A 14536-nucleotide genomic window follows, 5' to 3' on the forward strand; every position below is an offset into this window, starting at 1 on the left:
ATTCTGTGAATTGCTCTGCGTTAGATCCGGCACTTTTTCTGTTTGTGTGTCTCAGATGTATGGGAGGATGGAGCTGGGCTGGGTAACAGCACCTTTGCTCAGATAACTATCAGATGTTGTTGGTGCTCTGAGGTCAGTCTGAAACCTCCATTCTTGTTAAATCCATCAGATATGTCTAAAAGGAATGAAGGGTTTAGAAAACCCTCACAGCTTTTAATAATCACGTGAGTACATTTGAAGAAATGGATAATTATTATCAAGTTTACATGGTCTTTATATATTATGTTAACAATTCAACATTATAAATCTGCTTTACTAAAATCTATTTTTATTATTATTCTATTTAAAACAATCATCAAAATTAAAGAAAACTTCCTACCCTGAACTTTAAACCTTTGCTTTAAACGCTCAGTTTAACCTTCATGTATTCTAGTCATTTTGTCCTGGAATGAGGATTTTCTTTTTCCTGAAATGCTAATGTTTTAGCATTAGATAAAAACCTGCTGACTTAAACCTTTTGATCATTTTTATACTATTTTGGGATTTCCCCCACCTTGTTACACCTGCGGTCAAAAATGACCAGCCTTATAAATTTCTAATTTGCTCTATTACCAAATTTTGGATTCAGTGTTTTGTTTTTTTTAACAGATTGTTTTCTTTCAGTTAACAAAGGTTTTGTATTTCTTTTTGGAACTGATTGTTCATTGATTTCCACAAGATTTGATACAAAGCCTAATTTTGACAAATAGGTTGGTTTTAAACTGGGTGTCACCTGTCACCTTAAAAATGTTTATATCTTCACAATGCTGAGGTGCATCATAATTCTTTTGAAGATTTTTTTTGTCATGAGGGTCTCCAGATGGTACCAGCTCTCCTGTGAGTTGGACCAATGGTCTTGCTTCGAAAAAGTACAGTATGCTTTAAAGAAAATTCAAAAAGGTGGAAATTCTTTCAGGGTGCCATAAAATCAAATACCTCTTAAATATGAAAGAGTTGGTGTTCAATTGATTGCAAATAGATAAAACTAAAACAATCTGAGTTATCTTTTTACAGATTACTGAAAGCTACAGAAAATGGAAGTAAATGGATTGCTGCAACTCACAGAAACAACTGAAATCTGTTACTGTGAAATCCTTGTCAGCATTTATAAAAAAAAATAAAAAAATAAAAAATAAAACATTCATTATAATGAGTCTTGTGTTCTACAAAGGAAGATAGTTACACTCAAGAAAAATAAGTTTATTCAAGTGTGCTATTGGTATACTTCTTTTAAACTATGAACGATGAAGAGGTAATAATTACAGTCAAGCTTTGGAGTGTTGATCGACTCCATCTACGTTTTGATTATCATTCTGAATCTAATTCATAGTCTTTTTCAGCTTTTTGTTCAAAATGTTATTTCTTTATTTTTTATTAAACCCACATCAAAGTGTTTAAAAAAAATGCATGAAGCTAGAATAAAATGTTTTTGTTTGCAAGCAGATACCCTGTTGTTTCTTTGGATGTTTTGTATGTTCAGATGTTCATATAACAAAATATATACAAATTAAAACCTAAATAGGGACATAGTAGCATGCTTAAAGTATGATGTAAATTTCACTTAAAGAAAACTCACGAGTATACTTGTAGTATAAAACTACTAAACTAGTAGTTTACTGAGACTACACTTCAAAGTATTTAACTATCAGTATACCTGTAAGTTCACTTTTAGTATAATTGCAGTACAAACTACAAACATAGAGGTAAACTAGTTGTGTACTCAAAGTTTGCTACTGTTATACTTAAAAGTACACTTAAAAGTATACTTTTATATACTAGAAAGTGGGCGAATTTAGTCCCAAGAAGTATTGACAGTACAGTATTAACAGTACACTTACAAGTATACTACTAGAACACTGATACTTGTATACTTGCTACATAAAGCATACTTAAAAATATACTTGAACTTTAATTAAGTATACTTAATAAAATAAACTTGAAGTATACTACTTTTTGGTAAGGGTAGTGTTAGTTAGCCAAGACAAACCTTGTGCAACTGTGCAAAAAGGCTCTTATCAGAATCAACTAAACACTGAAAGTATGTGAACTTCACTGCATAGACTCTTTAAAACTGAAAACAATATTCTTGAATGCATAATTTGTTTGCTGCATCAACTTTACATTTGCATGCTTCGAAACATGATGGTAAACAAAATGAACTGTGTCTGATTGCTTTACATGTCTGTTAGACGGTCTCTTGGGTTCCTTCGCCAATGAAAGCTGCTACAGGGCTGTAACCAACCACCACAGACATTAATTAGAAAATGGCCAAATTATCCTCATAATATCTGAATTTCTCTGCTGCACTGTTATGCAGCAATCTGTTAAGATGACAAAGGGGTTTAGTTATGATTTTAGACTGGCCAGTATCAGCGGTCGAATAGAACTCAGCACTGTCAATATGATTGAGATGGCCTATCAAATTAAAGTAGGCAGGGTTTACTGTTTAAAGAAGCAGAGAGTGAATTCCAATGCGAACCATAATTTTTAATGCAAAAAAAAAGAGAGAGTGAGGTAAGATGGAAGTTGCAAAACATTTAATATTTGACAACTGAAATGTTAAAAAACTGACAGTAATATACAGCAATGTAAACTCCTTGACATTTTCTCAAATATGGCTGTTTTGAATTGAAAATATGGTATAATTTGCATGATTCTCGTAATTTTGAAATGAATGTGACGACACAAGATATGTTTTGCATTTTTGACATATTAGTAGAGTGTACTTGTGCATATTTTAAAATACTTTTTGCTAAAAGTTCCTTCACCATTATATTCATTAGACCAAAATTTTATAAAAGCAATTAACCTTAATTTGGGTTATTTGACAACTGAAATAAAGAAAAAAAAGAAAAAGAAACAAAAACAGAAAAGCCATACAGTGTACTGTGCCTTGCATAGGCGTGATGTCTACCCTGGTTTATTGTTACTTTAACATAGAACAGTTAGTAGTAAAACTTCATTCAAATATATTGGCAAAAATAAAAAAGGGCTAAAAATGAATTGATATAAGACAGAACATTTATGGTTTTGTTGCTTTCAATTATTAAAATATTGTCATAAATCATAGTGAAACCTCACTCAGCCTGCTCTCATGTTGTAGAAGTTGGAAAAAACACTTTATCACTCACTGTGGTGTGGAAATATTGTGTTCCTTGTTTTGAAACTAAACAGTCAGGCATGGAGAAGTGTAGTAACATGGACAGTTGTGGATTGATGGGACACGGGCCCTCTCAATATTTTCACAGCTTTAACGTGGAAACCATTAACCCTATTTGTTCAAATTAACATAATGGTGTTCTTACAGTGAGTGCACTCAATCAATGCATTATGGAACAATTTAGATTTTTTGTTTTAAAAGTGTGCCTTGAGTGAAGTGCCATTGAGTGAATGAGTGAGTTATGGTTATGCATTAGTGCAAATGTTTTTTATATTTACATTTATTCATTTAGCAGACGCGTGCCATATGAGAGACACAAATTGTAGCTTTTTAATCAGTGAAATTTTACTAAGCAATATTTGTCAGGGTAGGTTAATAAGTTAGTTTCTCTATGGGCACAGATATTCTTGGCTACAAAATACAAACATACATACATACATACATACATACATACCCCAGTGAATATATATATTCATTACACACAGACTGATATATTTCAAATGTTTATTTCTTTTAATTTTGATGATTATAACTGACAACTAAGGAAAATCACAAATTCAGTAACTCAGACAATCAGAATATTACTTAAGACCAATACAAAGAAAGGATTTTTAGAAATCTTGGCCAGCTGAAAAGTATGAATATGAAAAGTATGAGCATGTACAGCACTCAATACTTAGTTGGGGCTCCTTTTGCCTGAATTACTGCAGCAATGCGGCACTGTGTGCAGGTGCCAAGTCCTGTTGGAAAAGGAAATCTGCATCTCCATAAAGTTGGTCAGCAGCAGGAAGCATGAAGTGCTCTAAAACTTTCTGGTATACGGCTGCATTGACCTTGGACCTCAGAAAACACAGTGGACCAACACCAGCAGATGACATGGCACCCCAAACAATCACTGACTGTGGATACTTTACACTGGACCTCAAGCAATGTGGATTGTGTGCCTCTCCTCTCTTCCTCCAGACTCTGGGACCCTGATTTCCAAAGGAACTGCAAAATTTACTTTCATCAGAGAACATAACTTTGGACCACTCAGCAGCAGTCCAGTCCTTTTTGAAGCGAGACTCTTCTGACGCTGTCTGTTGTTCAAGAGTGGCTTGACACAAGGAATGCGACAGCTGAATCCCATGTCTTGCATACGTCTGTGTGTAGTGGTTCTTGAAGCACTGACTCCAGCTGCAGTCCACTCTTTGTGAATCTCCCCCACATTTTGAATGGGTTTTGTTTCACAATCCTCTCCAGGGTGCGGTTATCCCTATTGCATGTACACTTTTTTCTACCACATCTTTTCCTTCCCTTCGCCTCTCTATTAATGTGCTTGGACACAGAGCTCTGTGAACAGCCAGCCTCTTTTGCAATGACCTTTTGTGTCTTGCCCTCCTTGTGCAAGGTGTCAATGGTCGTCTTTTTGGACAATTGTCAAGTCAGCAGTCTACCCCATGATTGTGTAGCCTACAGAACTATACTGAGAGACCATTTAAAGGCCTTTGCAGGTGTTTTGAGTTAATTAGCTGATTAGAGTGTGGCACCAGGTGTCTTCAATATTGAACTTTTTCACAAAATTGTAATTTTCTGAGATACTGAATTTGGGATTTTTCTTAGTTGTCAGTTATAATCATCAAAAATTAAAAGAAATAAACATTTGAAATATATCAGTCTGTGTGTAATGAATGAATATAATATACAAGTTTTACTGAATTTTATTGAAATAAATCAACTTTTTTGATGATATTCTAATTATATGACCAGCACCTGTATATATATATATATATATATATATATATATATATATATATATATATATATACTAAAATGTATGTGAAATACATTTATTTCATGCTAAGTATACTACAAATACATTTACATATTTATGTACTTAAAAATACACTGCAACTGTACTTTTAATACCCTAAACTGGTAAGTCTGCTAAATTGGAACAACTAATTTATGCAATTAATGCACTTTAATTGTGTGGAAGTTGTGCTGAGGTCCAACTAAAGATATACTGAAGTGTACTTCAGGTACAAACCTCTTCAGTAGCGGCATTAAAACACTTTTTAGGTTTAATATTAAAATGTGCATTGTGCACAAGTCATAATCCAAATAAAGTTTAATTATAACTTTTATATCAGTAAGTCTCAAGCGATATGTAGGTAAATATGTTAAAAGATTTTAACTATACTTAGTATGAAATAAATGTATTTTAAATATATATATATATATTTTACTAGGGTACACCAGCTTAACCTTATTGTAGTATTAATCACAGAATGAAGTAGCCAAAATCTAAATCTAAATCGTTATATCTACAACATAATTTATAATAGATTTTTCATTAAATATGGGCTGAAATGAATGTGAGGAATGTTCTGATAAGAGAAAATATTTAACCATGTAATAAAAGACATTCTGAGATTTTAAAAAGCATATATGTTTCAAGCAGCTCTCAGAATTATAGTTAGTGATCTATATTGACAGGTAATTGCTCTTGAGACTCTATATGCAGAAGTTTGGGAGGCCCACATGCTCTCATGGTGGAAGCTAAGAGGCTGTATGGAGACAAACACTTATCAGGTTTAGAGAATCTATTTCTTCTTCACTCGGGTTTCGGGAATATCTCACATATTTGGATAAGTGGGCAGCCAAAGTGCCTGATGGTCTTTGCTCTCTGCCGCTGTGGTTTCAAGCTTACAATGACAGGATATGGGGTTAGAGCAACATCCATGTTCTACACCTTCCTTCATCCTTTTTTTTTTTTTTAGTTTGGCTAAAAGCAACACTGGGTTTTTGTGTCAGAAATGTGGTCAATACCGTGTTTCCTCTTTTAAAGGTGCTTTCCTGTTTTATTTAGTTTTAAAAGGTACATTTGTGTTTAAAAGATTTTGCTGATACAATGTTATAATGTTTTACAATGTGTAACATAGTTTTGAAAAGAACAATTATGCCACATGGACTAAGACAGGTATTTGCCTGCATGATCTTGACAGTAGTAATAATAGGTTGCAAGTATTTGACCATATTTTTTACAATTCCTATGGCTAAACATAATTGTTAGACACAGTGTCCATAGTCTGAAGTTTGCATCAAAGTCAGAAAACTCCATACAGCTCATGCGTGACAAGTTAATTCTTCTCAATATTAATTTTACTATTTTAAGTGAACTATTAAGTTTACTGTTAAGCAGTGATGTAACTATCGCAAGCGGGTCCCTGGCGATGAAGTTACTATATTAATATATATATATATAATTATTATTAATACAATATAATCAATGCCAAGAGTCTGGTGAAGTGGGAGAATGTTTGTCGAGCATTTCTGAGGTTCTGGGTTCTAATCCACCCTTGTATATTTTTTTTTTTTTTTTTTTGCATTGTGCACGAGCACCGTCGTTATAGCCTGCACTAGGGCCCATCATTACTAAGTTACACCACTGCTGTTAAGTTTACTATTTTAAAATTTTATATGAAATATATATTTTCCAAAACATGTATTACTCTAAAACAGCAAGAAAACAAAGCCATAAATCTAAATAAGTCGTGTGCCAAATTTGAGATTGATATTTCAAAAATAAGATTTCGAGAAAAAAAAAAAAGAGTAAGATTTTATTTGGGCACCAAATGTTTCCACGTCCCATTAATTTCCAATGTGATCATTTTTGACCACAAGTAGTACAAGTGTGACTAATTTTTTCAGGACCATTTTACCTTTTCAAATTTCAAATGTTCTTAAACTATAGTATTTGCAACATTAAAATTATAAAGTAGCCTAAATGCTACGATATTCTGCACTGGCAAATAGTTTGCTATTATTGGTAAGTAAGGTAACTTAAGCAGACTCTTCAGAGAATCCAGTGTTTTAGCTGCATTTACTATCTGAAGCTGCTGAGACTGTCCCGTTAGCATTATTACTTCAATCAAATTTTTCAGAGAGAGTTTTCTTGTTTTCTACTGAACCTCAAAAACAAGAGCCACTGTGTGAGAGTGGTAGCGCTGAATAAGTTGAAAGAGGCAACCCTGAATTTATTCCTTTTAGCGAGTGGCACAGCGAGACCCTCCATTCCCCATCGCCCTGCAAGAGGAAATCAATGCATTAAACTGGGTGTGAATAATTGTTTCCAGAAACATGAATTCACAAAGGCCCAGGCAGTAATATCCAGAAAGACGTGCCAAAGCTTTACACCTTAGAACACACCCATTATTTATTTTTCAATTAATTCTATAATAGTGCATTACATGTTCTCTCCTTAATCCTGCATTGAGCTTTGTTGTTTTAAATGCCAAGGACACTCTACGTCATGCTGTTTTCAGAGCGCATTGTGTGGAGGAGAGATTTGACTGAATCCCCTCGGGAGCAGCCGTTGGTAGCTTCCTGATGTATAGGACACTGCCTTCAAGATGCACGCAGAGGAACTTCTCATTTCCTTGGCTCTCTCAGATCCATTGTGCCCCTCACATGTTACTACGTCATTAGAACTTATATTTTCCACCACCAGAGGAACCGCAAACTGTTGCACTACTCCTCCCCTGTTAGTCACCCTGGATGTGTTTAATTTCATGTCTTTCAGTGAAACATGAAAGAATCTCATCATTTCAAACACAAAATTTTAAGAATGTTGAGACATTCTCATTTCCATGCAAAGAACAACGGCTATTGAGCTGTAAAAAGGACACAGTAAAAGCAACTTAAAAGAAGTGCATCAATAGAATGATAAGTTTTCCAGATGATGCTAACCCAGAGACAACATACAGAACTACCACATTTTGCTCTAAGTTTGATTGCATAATTGCTGTTAATAGTGTTAATCGTCTGTTTGTTTACGTCTTTTTTTATTGATTTTTCTGAACACTTTTCTGCCGTATACACATAAACTGACAGTCACCACTGATAAGCTACTACTAAATATTGTAGAAACTTAATTTTCTGTAAAGCTGCTTTGCAATGATCTGTATCGTAAAAAGCGCTATACAAATAAACTTGAATTGAATTGAATAAGTAATTCCAATTTTGGAAAGTAATTCCAAAAATGACAAAAAAGTAAGCTCTAGCAACATTTATTTGCAGATGCCAATTTATGGCTGTATATTTCATCAAATTCGATTAAATTTATGTCTTCACAATCTAAATACTGAAGACCACTTTAGCACTTTTAGCAACACCACTTTAGCACGCCCTTATAAATTCGCCATCAACAAGTTCTACAAAGTGTTCAGTCCATGTAAGCTGTGAATGCTCTGCAAACCTAAGCCATTTGAGAGAGTTCAGGGACTGGCTTATTAAATCACTCTGTCATTTGAGGTGTAACATAAGACTAACATAAAATGTGGGGAATACACATGTTCCCTTTCAAAAGCTACTCTTGATGCTGTGTTTCAATAACACTAATGAGAACATTCTCTGTTTGAGCGGTTGTGAAGTATGTTTGCCAAACATGCCAAGAATTGGCTTAAATAACCTTGGTAGGTGAAGTCATTTGATTATGTGCACCGGAGGGTAATAAATAGATGTGAAATGGACACATCTACAGGTTTCTTTGTCTTCAGAGCCCGCATTGTGTGTGTGTCTGTGTCATGCTTCTGAAAGCAATATCATTCAAAAGAAAGCATGTTGAAAGTGAGTTTAAACAACTTACTATTCTTTTCGAGTGACCCTTACGAAAAAGGAGTTTATTCAAGTGGGCTATTAGAATACTTCTTTTAAACTAAAAATAAGAAAGTATGCTTTTAGTTTATATTTTATGCACTTCTCAGAAATGGGGTTTATGTACTCATCAGAAATATACTTAAAATGACATAGTCTAAATGTATTTTAACTATACTTGTGCTCCAGGAATCCGTGTTTTCATTGTTATACAGTAGAGGGCGCTAGTACACATCTTCTGCACAGAATTTCCAAAAAACCACAAGTGAAAAAGAAAAAGAAACAATAGATACTAACACATGTAATCTAACACGATCATCTGACATGAAACAGCATCAAAACTGTAACGTTATGGAATAAAATGTTGACCGATGAAGAGGTAATAATTACAGTCAAGCTTTGGAGTGTTGATCGACTCCATCTATGTTTTGATTATCATTCTGAAATCGAATTCATATTATTTTTTCAGCTTTTTGTTCAAAATGTTATTTCTTTATTTTTTATGAAATTTACCCACATTAAAGTGTTTAAAAAAGAATGCATGAAGCTAGAATAAAATGTTTTTGTTTACAAGCAGATACCCTGTTCTTTCTTTGGATGTTTTGTATGTTCAGATGTTCATATAACAAAATATATACAAATTAAAACCTTAATAGGGACATAGTAATATACTTAAAGTATGATGTAAAGTTCACTTTAAGAATATAAGTATAAGTATACTTGCAGTATAAAACTACTAAACTAGTAGTTTACTGAGACTATACTTCAAAGTGTACAAAGTATTTAATTAGTAAACTATCAGTATACCTATAAGTTCACTTTTAGTATAACTGCAGTACAAACCACAAACATAGAGGTAAACTAATTGTGTACTCAAAATTTGCTACTGTTATACTTAAAAGTATACTTTTATATGCTAGAAAGTGGGCCAATTTAGTCCCAAGGAGTATTGAAACAGTACACTTACAAGTATACTACTAGAACACTGATATTTGTATACTTTCTCCATGAAGTATACTTAAAAATATACTTGAACTTTACTTAAATATACTTAATAAAATAAACTTGAAGTATACGACTTTTTGGTAAGGGGAAACTGTAAGAGATGCCTCACTCTTCATTGCCGATCTCTGAAGAGAACTCGTATGAGTATTGTTTGGAGTGTTTGGGAGAAAAGCATGCTTCTCTTGCGTTCCAGGGCAGCAGGTGTGAGCACTGCAGTTCACTTCCCATTCGCGTGCTTCGCATTTGGCTCGTTTTCTCTCTCTAGGAATGAGCAGCTGCACACTCATTAAGATCACGCTTTGATCTAGCTGAGGCTTAAGAAGCGGGTGTTCCCCTCTTTCTCATGTTCTCGCCACATCGGAAGGTTTTCTCACCCGCCTCCGAACCGTGTCCAGGCACTTCTTCGGATCGGGCATAGGATTCTGCAGCTCTTGCTTCTGTTCAGATGGAGATTGAGATTGCTGCCCCTGAGTGCTCCTCCTGCGATTATAAGCATATGAGGAATTACTCGAGGTGGTGACTTGTGGAGTGACCAGATTTAGCTGCCGCCAATAAAAAAAATAAATTAATAAAATGCTCCAAACTAGATGACAGGTTTCTGTCAGGTAGTCAGAGGGAGGGGCCAGAGTGATGGTCTCTCCCCTTCTTTGGTGTTGTCCATGATTAGATATCTTGCTCATTGAGTAAGCCATGTTCATCTCATGTCTTTGTGCCCTCTATGTCTACTATTTATTTGACTATCATGGATTCAAAAGCATGGGGATAAAATTATGATGCCCAAGTGGAAGAGACGCTAGTGGGCTATCTCTCCCCTGGAGAAGCTCCTCTGAGGCAAGAGGCTCAAAGAGAGAGTGTGGCAAGTTGTGCCCCCCAAAGACTGAGGAGCAGCTTGTAGCACTCAACAGCCAGAGATGAAGCTGGACCTAAGAACAGTCACTACAACCAAATAGAGGTCCTGAGGCTATGCCCAGGATAAAGGGTGTGTCCCCTCGGGGAGGGCAACAGAAATTCCAACAGAAGAGTAGGGGCTCCTTCCTGGCACCCTTAGGGGATCGCTGTAAAACTTCTGCCTCCACCAGTGTTTCGGGGAGCAGCATTCTCCAGTGAAATGTAAGATGTTCGGTTGTGCCTGCCATGTTTCAGGACACCAATCATTTAAAATTTCCCCCAGCAAAACAGTGTCACAATTAGTGTCCCTTTCAGAGAAATTGGCAGCATGGAATCTACTGCCAAATAATATCTTCTTGGGTCCTAAGTACTGTAGAAAGGGCTACAGGATATGGTCTGTGTATCATCCTCCATGTTTCAGCGGCATGGTCTCCACTACCATAAAACCGAAACAAGCATATTTGTTGACAGAGGAATTCCAAATTCTGCTGGACAAGGAAGTGTAGTGGACAACTCATTCTAGGGCCCTGTTTATGGCAGGGCCCATCTCTGACCACAATAGTGGACAAAGGTTTGCTACATTTTGATTGGATCTTGGTGGACTAACATAAGAAAACTGTCCAATGCCATCAGATAAATATGCCAGGACAACAGCCAGACACCATTTAGAGCGCAAGAAGAAGACCTTTGGTACAAAGCCTGGGAAGGAAAGGACTTCCTATTGGTCAAAATGCAGTTTCTGCCCTTCAGCCAACAACAGACTGATTTCTTAGGTTTTGGCCTGTGACTGCCATAAAAATTCCTTAGGACCTCTGGACGCAGCAGCAGTGGGTGAAACAAAAAGAGGTCACAGATTTCCATCTAAATCCATTCATAACTATGTGTTCTCGGTCTAGGTCTAAGATCTAGGTATCTAGGTCTCATTGCAGTTATGGCTCAGAGCCAGGGGATTTCATCTAAGAGGCAATCCCCAGAGGCATATAAGGGTTACACACTAAGGGCTTTGTACCCACTCTATGTGGTTTAAACCCTGGTCCATCAACAAGGGACTCACCTCTTACTGATAGCGCCCCATTGGCCGACCGGAGTATGGTTCTCAGATCTTATATCCCTCCTTGACGGCTCGCAGTGGGCAATTCGGGTCAGGAGAGATCTTGTATCTCAGGCACAGGGGACAGTTTTTCATCCCCGGCCCGAGCTCTGGAACCTTCATCTCTGGCCCCTGAGGTGGACCAACGAGAGATGCTAGTCTTCCAGGTGATGAAGTATAGACTATTCTGAGAGCTACAGTAGGTCTCCCTCCACTAGAGGAAGTTGTGCCCTCAGATGGTGTATGACACACCATGCAGACCCAGTTCATTGCCGGGTTGTTTCAGTGCTGGAGTTCCTGCAAGAAAAATTGTCTTCAGGCACATGTCCTGGTACTTTCAGAGTCTATGTGGCCGCCGGTTCAGCCTGCCATGCTCTAATTGACAGGGTTTCTGTGGGAAAGCACCATTTAGTCACCCGTTTCATCTGTGGAGCTCAGCGTTTGAGACCACCCACCAGAATGACAGTCCCTTCATAGGATTTAGCCTTAGTGTTCGAGGGTCTGGTTGGGACCCTTTTCGAACCACTAGAGTCAGCGCCTGTCAGGTTTCTGACACAAAAGATGTTTTTTCTCATGACTAGTACTTCTCTGAAGAGAATTGGGGATTTGCAAGCTCTTTGCATTTCCATTCTCGACCATACATCCAGTCATACTTCATGTCTTCTGCCTCCGCCATTCACAACACTGGAGGAAGAAAGACCTCACGTAATATGTCCAGTAAGTGCTCTTAATCTTTACGTCCACCGCGTTAGCCAATGGCATAAGTAGAAGCAGCTTTTGATATGCTATTGGGCGCATTGGGTGAGGGATGCTATTGTCCTAGCCCATGAGGCCTATCGTCCCTGAAGGCTCCGGCATTGCCCTCCAAGCCACAGGGTACTACATCTAGCTTGGTGGGCAAAGCAGGACAGGCTGGTGCATGTTTGCACATTATGGCAGTGTTACAAGTGTACAAAGTCGACCTGCTGAATAAGCTAGATGAGGGTGAGGAGAATAAGTCAGAGGATATCACTGAGCTCTGCAGAACTGCTGATTTGTCTCTCTGCACCAGCAAAGAGACCGCTTTTTCCCCCAGGGAGAGGGCTCGATGCTCCGCCTGTCCTCATCAAGGAGGAGGAGCTGTTGGAGGTGGTTACTAGTGTCATGGCCAAGCTGAACATCAAGTGACCCGCTGAGAAACAGGCTTAGCCACAGAAAAGCAAGCTTGATGAACACTTTCTGCAGAGCAAGCCACCACCTCCACACCAGAGCCTGCCTTTCTTCCCTGACCTCCACACTGTGGTGTCAAGGTCATGGGCTAGACCATTCTCTGCCCATATCTTCAGTCCTGCCTCCAGCCATTATCCCAACGCGGTGGGGCTCAGTGATTACGGTTACAGGGTGATGCCCTGGGTTGAGCAGATGCTTGCGAGCTATCTGTCCCCTGGCACAGCATCATCCCTGAAGGCTCCGGCATTGCCCTCCAAGCTGCTGCATACTACATCTAGCTTAGAGGGCAAAGGGTACATGGCAGCGGATCAGGCTGGTGTGTGTTTGCACACCATGGCAGTTTTAGAAGCGTACCAAGCCGACCTGGTGAATGAGCTAGACGAGAGAAGAGAAAAGGAGAATAAGTCGGAGGATATCACCAAGCTTCGCGGAACTACTGATTTGTCTCTCTGCGCCACCAAAGAGACTATGGCAGCACTGGTGGCAGAGTAGACACCTGTGGTTGACCATGTCTGTCATGAAAGAGAAGGACAGGGTCTTCTTCATGGATGCCCCACTTGCGCCTTCTGGCCTGTTAGGCGACGCCGTCAAATATCTGTCGCTGACAGGTACCAGGAGGCTTGTAAACAAGTGGCGGCATTCCAATGGTTCCTCCCTCGCCATTCTCGAACTTTGTAAAATTTTCTTATGCATATAAAAGTACTATAATTTGTTCATACAAATTATTTAAATTCCCGAGTAATGTGTATTTTTTGTCACTACTACAATTCATCAAGGACATGGCTGTTCTCATAACATTTGGCTGTACCTTTCGACCCATCTCTGCCATTGTAAGGTCATGATAGAGAACATGGTCAACAATAGTGGCCCTTATTTCATTAGAAACATACCTACATCCTTGGCCTTTTCTGCCTCTTCTCTACCCTTCCAGTATGCATCCTCGCTCCTCTTATTCTTCCTGGCTGTTGTTGTTCTTCCATTGTCAGAATTTGTAATACTGTGTTATGCTCTGCTTATATATGCTTGCCAGTTGAAGGTAACACATTAGCAATTTGTTCAGAAGAATGAGAAATTGCTTTTATGATGTGCATAAGTGACTAGATGATGTGGAGTCTAATTTTAATTGTGATCCGAGAAATGCAACTCAGCGACTGTAATAAAACTGGCACATTTCAGGAGTAGAAGGCATGGGAAGGGAAGCCATCTGAGACTCTCATCTATTGGTGGGTACAAATCTCTTGGGGAATGTTCTCGAGGAAATGCATTGTGTCTCTCTCTTCCTTTGAACTTGTATCTAAACTGCCAGTACTTGAGAATAAAGCCATAATAAATATATATATATATATATATATATATATATATATATATATATATATATATATATATATATATAATTTGCCATTTTGATATCATTTCGGTAAAGAGCATATTTTTTCAATAACATTTTGCAACTAGCATATTTTTAAAGGTTTAATGTGATTTCTGCACCACTGGTGTAACCAAATTGT

This window comes from Cyprinus carpio, chromosome B2 (assembly GCF_018340385.1).
Source record: "Cyprinus carpio isolate SPL01 chromosome B2, ASM1834038v1, whole genome shotgun sequence".
In the NCBI taxonomy this organism is placed as follows: Eukaryota; Metazoa; Chordata; class Actinopteri; order Cypriniformes; family Cyprinidae; genus Cyprinus; species Cyprinus carpio.